Source organism: Osmerus mordax, unplaced genomic scaffold, assembly GCF_038355195.1.
Source record: "Osmerus mordax isolate fOsmMor3 unplaced genomic scaffold, fOsmMor3.pri Scaffold_64, whole genome shotgun sequence".
Lineage (NCBI taxonomy): Eukaryota > Metazoa > Chordata > Actinopteri > Osmeriformes > Osmeridae > Osmerus > Osmerus mordax.
In genome coordinates this window covers 31,429-37,500 of record NW_027120621.1, presented here as the reverse complement: position 1 = coordinate 37,500, position 6,072 = coordinate 31,429, and positions in this window count along the sequence as shown.

The window sequence follows — 6,072 nt, the reverse complement described above, 5'->3', positions numbered from 1 at the left end:
AGCAAGGGATGCCCAGGGGCACGTACTTCTTAAAGTGGGGTTATTTTGGTTTTAACACAGGGGGGGTGCTTAAGAGTGGGTGAACAGGGCCCCACGGTGATCAGGTGGTGCAGGGGGGGTCCTCCCCGGAGGTGTGCTGGCCGCCCTGGGGGCTCTGTTCCCCGGGGAGGCCGAGAGAGTAGTGTTGTTCCCCGGGGCTCCCAACTTTTGCAGTGTGAGAGTGTGTTTGACTTGTATTTTGTGGGTGTCAAATGCACCGTTTGGCGCCCGAACGTGTGATTTGGCTGGGGATGGTTTTGTTCTTCAAGTGAGGGCAAGGGGCAGCGGTGTGTGTGGTTATTTTCCCCGAAAAAAGTGTCCCCATTTCGGTGTGCGCGTTTGAAAATTTGTTTCGCTCGCAGCGTCGCGGAGATGCGCGTGCGCGTGGCAACCTTGACACCCCCGTGTTCCCCTGGACCAGACCTTTCCAACGCCGCCTGAGTTAAGGTGCTACGACGTCCCTAAGTGGAGATGCCTCTAAATGAACACCTTTTCCCAACTTTGCACGTTTCCAGCTTGAGAGGAAAAGGGGCTTAAAATTCACAGTTATTCGCCCGAACGTGGGATTTGGCTGGGGACGGTTTCTATATTCAAGTTGGGATGGGGGGCACCGAGGTGAGTGGTGTTTGTCCCCGAAAAAAGTGTCCCCATTTCGGTGTGCGCGTTTGAAAATTTGTTTCGCTCGCAGCGTCGCGGAGATGCGCGTGCGCGTGGCAACCTTGACACCCCCGTGTTCCCCTGGACCAGACCTTTCCAACGCCGCCTGAGTTAAGGTGCTACGACGTCCCTAAGTGGAGATGCCTCTAAATGAACACCTTTTCCCAACTTTGCACGTTTCCAGCTTGAGAGAAAAAGGGGCTTAAAATTCACAGTTATTCGCCCGAACGTGGGATTTCGCTGGGGACGGTTTCTAAGTTCAAGTTGGGACGGGGGGCACCGAGGTGAGTGGTGGTTGTCCCCGAAAAAGCCCTCCCCTTTTCCGTAGCCCCGTTTAAAGTTTTGTTTGGGCTCCTGTTCAGCGGGGAAGCGCGTGCGCGTGGCAACCTTGACACCCCCGTGTTCCCCTGGACCAGACCTTTCCAACGCCGCCTGAGTTAAGGTGCTACGACGTCCCTAAGTGGAGATGCCTCTAAATGAACACCTTTTCCCAACTTTGCACGTTTCCAGCTTGAGAGGAAAAGGGGCTTAAAATTCACAGTTATTCGCCCGAACGTGGGATTTGGCTGGGGACGGTTTCTATATTCAAGTTGGGATGGGGGGCACCGAGGTGAGTGGTGGTTGTCCCCGAAAAAGCTCTCCCCTTTTCCGTAGCCCCGTTTAAAGTTTTGTTTGGGCTCCTGTTCAGCGGGGAAGCGCGTGCGCGTGGCAAACTTGACACCCCCGTGTTCCCCTGGTCCAGACCTTTCCAACGCCGCCTGAGTCAAGGTGCTACGACGTCCCCAAGTGGGGATGCCTGTAGATGAGCACATTTTCCCAACTTTGAATGTAAGTTTCCAGTATCATTGAAAATGTGGCCTCAAACGAGCAGTTTTGCCCCCGAACGTGGGATTTGGCTGGGGACGGTTTCTATATTCAAGTTGGGATGGGGGGCACCGAGGTGAGTGGTGGTTGTCCCCGAAAAAGCCCTCCCCTTTTCCGTAGCCCCGTTTAAAGTTCTGTTTGGGCTCCTGTTCAGCGGGGAAGCGCGTGCGCGTGGCAAACTTGACACCCCCGTGTTCCCCTGGTCCAGACCTTTCCAACGCCGCCTGAGTCAAGGTGCTACGACGTCCCCAAGTGGGGATGCCTGTAGATGAGCACATTTTCCCAACTTTGAATGTAAGTTTCCAGTATCATTGAAAATGTGGCCTCAAACGAGCAGTTTTGCCCCCGAACGTGGGATTTGGCTGGGGACGGTTTCTATATTCAAGTTGGGATGGGGGGCACCGAGGTGAGTGGTGGTTGTCCCCGAAAAAGCCCTCCCCTTTTCCGTAGCCCCGTTTAAAGTTTTGTTTGGGCTCCTGTTCAGCGGGGATGCGCGTGCGCGTGGCAACCTTGACACGCCCGTGTTCCCCTGGACCAGACCTTTCTAACGCCGCCTGAGTTAAGGTGCTACGACGTCCCTAAGTGGAGATGCCTGTAAATGAACACCTTTTCCCAACTTTGCACGTTTCCAGCTTGAGAGGAAAAGGGGCTTAAAATTCACAGTTATTCGCCCGAACGTGGGATTTCGCTGGGGACGGTTTCTAAGTTCAAGTTGGGACGGGGGGCACCGAGGTGAGTGGTGGTTGTCCCCGAAAAAGCCCTCCCCTTTTCCGTAGCCCCGTTTAAAGTTTTGTTTGGGCTCCTGTTCAGCGGGGAAGCGCGTGCGCGTGGCAACCTTGACACGCCCGTGTTCCCCTGGACCAGACCTTTCTAACGCCGCCTGAGTTAAGGTGCTACGACGTCCCCAAGTGGGGATGCCTGTAGATGAGCACATTTTCCCAACTTTGAATGTAAGTTTCCAGTATCATTGAAAATGTGGCCTCAAACGAGCAGTTTTGCCCCCGAACGTGGGATTTGGCTGGGGACGGTTTCTATATTCAAGTTGGGATGGGGGGCACCGAGGTGAGTGGTGGTTGTCCCCGAAAAAGCCCTCCCCTTTTCCGTAGCCCCGTTTAAAGTTCTGTTTGGGCTCCTGTTCAGCGGGGAAGCGCGTGCGCGTGGCAAACTTGACACCCCCGTGTTCCCCTGGTCCAGACCTTTCCAACGCCGCCTGAGTCAAGGTGCTACGACGTCCCCAAGTGGGGATGCCTGTAGATGAGCACATTTTCCCAACTTTGAATGTAAGTTTCCAGTATCATTGAAAATGTGGCCTCAAACGAGCAGTTTTGCCCCCGAACGTGGGATTTGGCTGGGGACGGTTTCTATATTCAAGTTGGGATGGGGGGCACCGAGGTGAGTGGTGGTTGTCCCCGAAAAAGCCCTCCCCTTTTCCGTAGCCCCGTTTAAAGTTTTGTTTGGGCTCCTGTTCAGCGGGGATGCGCGTGCGCGTGGCAACCTTGACACGCCCGTGTTCCCCTGGACCAGACCTTTCTAACGCCGCCTGAGTTAAGGTGCTACGACGTCCCTAAGTGGAGATGCCTGTAAATGAACACCTTTTCCCAACTTTGCACGTTTCCAGCTTGAGAGGAAAAGGGGCTTAAAATTCACAGTTATTCGCCCGAACGTGGGATTTCGCTGGGGACGGTTTCTAAGTTCAAGTTGGGACGGGGGGCACCGAGGTGAGTGGTGGTTGTCCCCGAAAAAGCCCTCCCCTTTTCCGTAGCCCCGTTTAAAGTTTTGTTTGGGCTCCTGTTCAGCGGGGAAGCGCGTGCGCGTGGCAACCTTGACACGCCCGTGTTCCCCTGGACCAGACCTTTCTAACGCCGCCTGAGTTAAGGTGCTACGACGTCCCCAAGTGGGGATGCCTGTAGATGAGCACATTTTCCCAACTTTGAATGTAAGTTTCCAGTATCATTGAAAATGTGGCCTCAAACGAGCAGTTTTGCCCCCGAACGTGGGATTTGGCTGGGGACGGTTTCTATATTCAAGTTGGGATGGGGGGCACCGAGGTGAGTGGTGGTTGTCCCCGAAAAAGCCCTCCCCTTTTCCGTAGCCCCGTTTAAAGTTCTGTTTGGGCTCCTGTTCAGCGGGGAAGCGCGTGCGCGTGGCAAACTTGACACCCCCGTGTTCCCCTGGTCCAGACCTTTCCAACGCCGCCTGAGTCAAGGTGCTACGACGTCCCCAAGTGGGGATGCCTGTAGATGAGCACATTTTCCCAACTTTGAATGTAAGTTTCCAGTATCATTGAAAATGTGGCCTCAAACGAGCAGTTTTGCCCCCGAACGTGGGATTTGGCTGGGGACGGTTTCTATATTCAAGTTGGGATGGGGGGCACCGAGGTGAGTGGTGGTTGTCCCCGAAAAAGCCCTCCCCTTTTCCGTAGCCCCGTTTAAAGTTTTGTTTGGGCTCCTGTTCAGCGGGGATGCGCGTGCGCGTGGCAACCTTGACACGCCCGTGTTCCCCTGGACCAGACCTTTCTAACGCCGCCTGAGTTAAGGTGCTACGACGTCCCTAAGTGGAGATGCCTGTAAATGAACACCTTTTCCCAACTTTGCACGTTTCCAGCTTGAGAGGAAAAGGGGCTTAAAATTCACAGTTATTCGCCCGAACGTGGGATTTCGCTGGGGACGGTTTCTAAGTTCAAGTTGGGACGGGGGGCACCGAGGTGAGTGGTGGTTGTCCCCGAAAAAGCCCTCCCCTTTTCCGTAGCCCCGTTTAAAGTTTTGTTTGGGCTCCTGTTCAGCGGGGAAGCGCGTGCGCGTGGCAACCTTGACACGCCCGTGTTCCCCTGGACCAGACCTTTCTAACGCCGCCTGAGTTAAGGTGCTACGACGTCCCCAAGTGGGGATGCCTGTAGATGAGCACATTTTCCCAACTTTGAATGTAAGTTTCCAGTATCATTGAAAATGTGGCCTCAAACGTGCAGTTTTGCCCCCGAACGTGGGATTTGGCTGGGGACGGTTTCTAAATTCAAGTTGGGATGGGGGGCACCGAGGTGAGTGGTGGTTGTCCCCGAAAAAGCCCTCCCCTTTTCCGTAGCCCCGTTTAAAGTTTTGTTTGGGCTCCTGTTCAACGGGGATGCGCGTGCGCGTGGCAAACATGACACGCCCGTGTTCCCCTGGACCAGACCTTTCTAACGCCACCTGAGTTAAGGTGCTACGACGTCCCCAAGTGGGGATGCCTCTAAATGAAGCCAATTTCTCCTATTTGAATGCACTCTCCCAGCCCAGAGAGGCATGTGCCTTAAAATTCACAGTTATTCACCCGAACGTGGGATTTTGTTGAGGACGGTTTCTAAATTCAAGTTGGAACAGGGGGCACCGACGTGAGTGGTGTTTGTCCCCGAAAAAGCTCTCCCCTTTTCCGTAGCCCCGTTTAAAGTTTTGTTTGGGCTCCTGTTTAGCGGGGATGCGCGTGCGCGTGGCAACCTTGACACGCCCGTGTTCCCCTGGACCAGACCTTTCTAACGCCGCCTGAGTTAAGGTGCTACGACGTCCCTAAGTGGAGATGCCTGTAAATGAACACCTTTTCCCAACTTTGAATGTAAGTTTCCAGTATCATTGAAAATGTGGCCTCAAACGAGCAGTTTTGCCCCCGAACGTGGGATTTGGCTGGGGACGGTTTCTAAATTCAAGTTGGGATGGGGGGAACCGAGGTGAGTGGTGGTTGTCCCCGAAAAAGCCCTCCCCTTTTCCGTAGCCCCGTTTAAAGTTTTGTTTGGGCTCCTGTTCAGCGGGGATGCGCGTGCGCGTGGCAACCTTGACACGCCCGTGTTCCCCTGGACCAGACCTTTCTAACGCCGCCTGAGTTAAGGTGCTACGACGTCCCTAAGTGGAGATGCCTGTAAATGAACACCTTTTCCCAACTTTGCACGTTTCCAGCTTGAGAGGAAAAGGGGCTTAAAATTCACAGTTATTCGCCCGAACGTGGGATTTCGCTGGGGACGGTTTCTAAGTTCAAGTTGGGACGGGGGGCACCGAGGTGAGTGGTGGTTGTCCCCGAAAAAGCCCTCCCCTTTTCCGTAGCCCCGTTTAAAGTTTTGTTTGGGCTCCTGTTCAGCGGGGAAGCGCGTGCGCGTGGCAACCTTGACACGCCCGTGTTCCCCTGGACCAGACCTTTCTAACGCCGCCTGAGTTAAGGTGCTACGACGTCCCCAAGTGGGGATGCCTGTAGATGAGCACATTTTCCCAACTTTGAATGTAAGTTTCCAGTATCATTGAAAATGTGGCCTCAAACGAGCAGTTTTGCCCCCGAACGTGGGATTTGGCTGGGGACGGTTTCTATATTCAAGTTGGGATGGGGGGCACCGAGGTGAGTGGTGGTTGTCCCCGAAAAAGCCCTCCCCTTTTCCGTAGCCCCGTTTAAAGTTCTGTTTGGGCTCCTGTTCAGCGGGGAAGCGCGTGCGCGTGGCAAACTTGACACCCCCGTGTTCCCCTGGTCCAGACCTTTCCAACGCCGCCTGAGTCAAGGTGC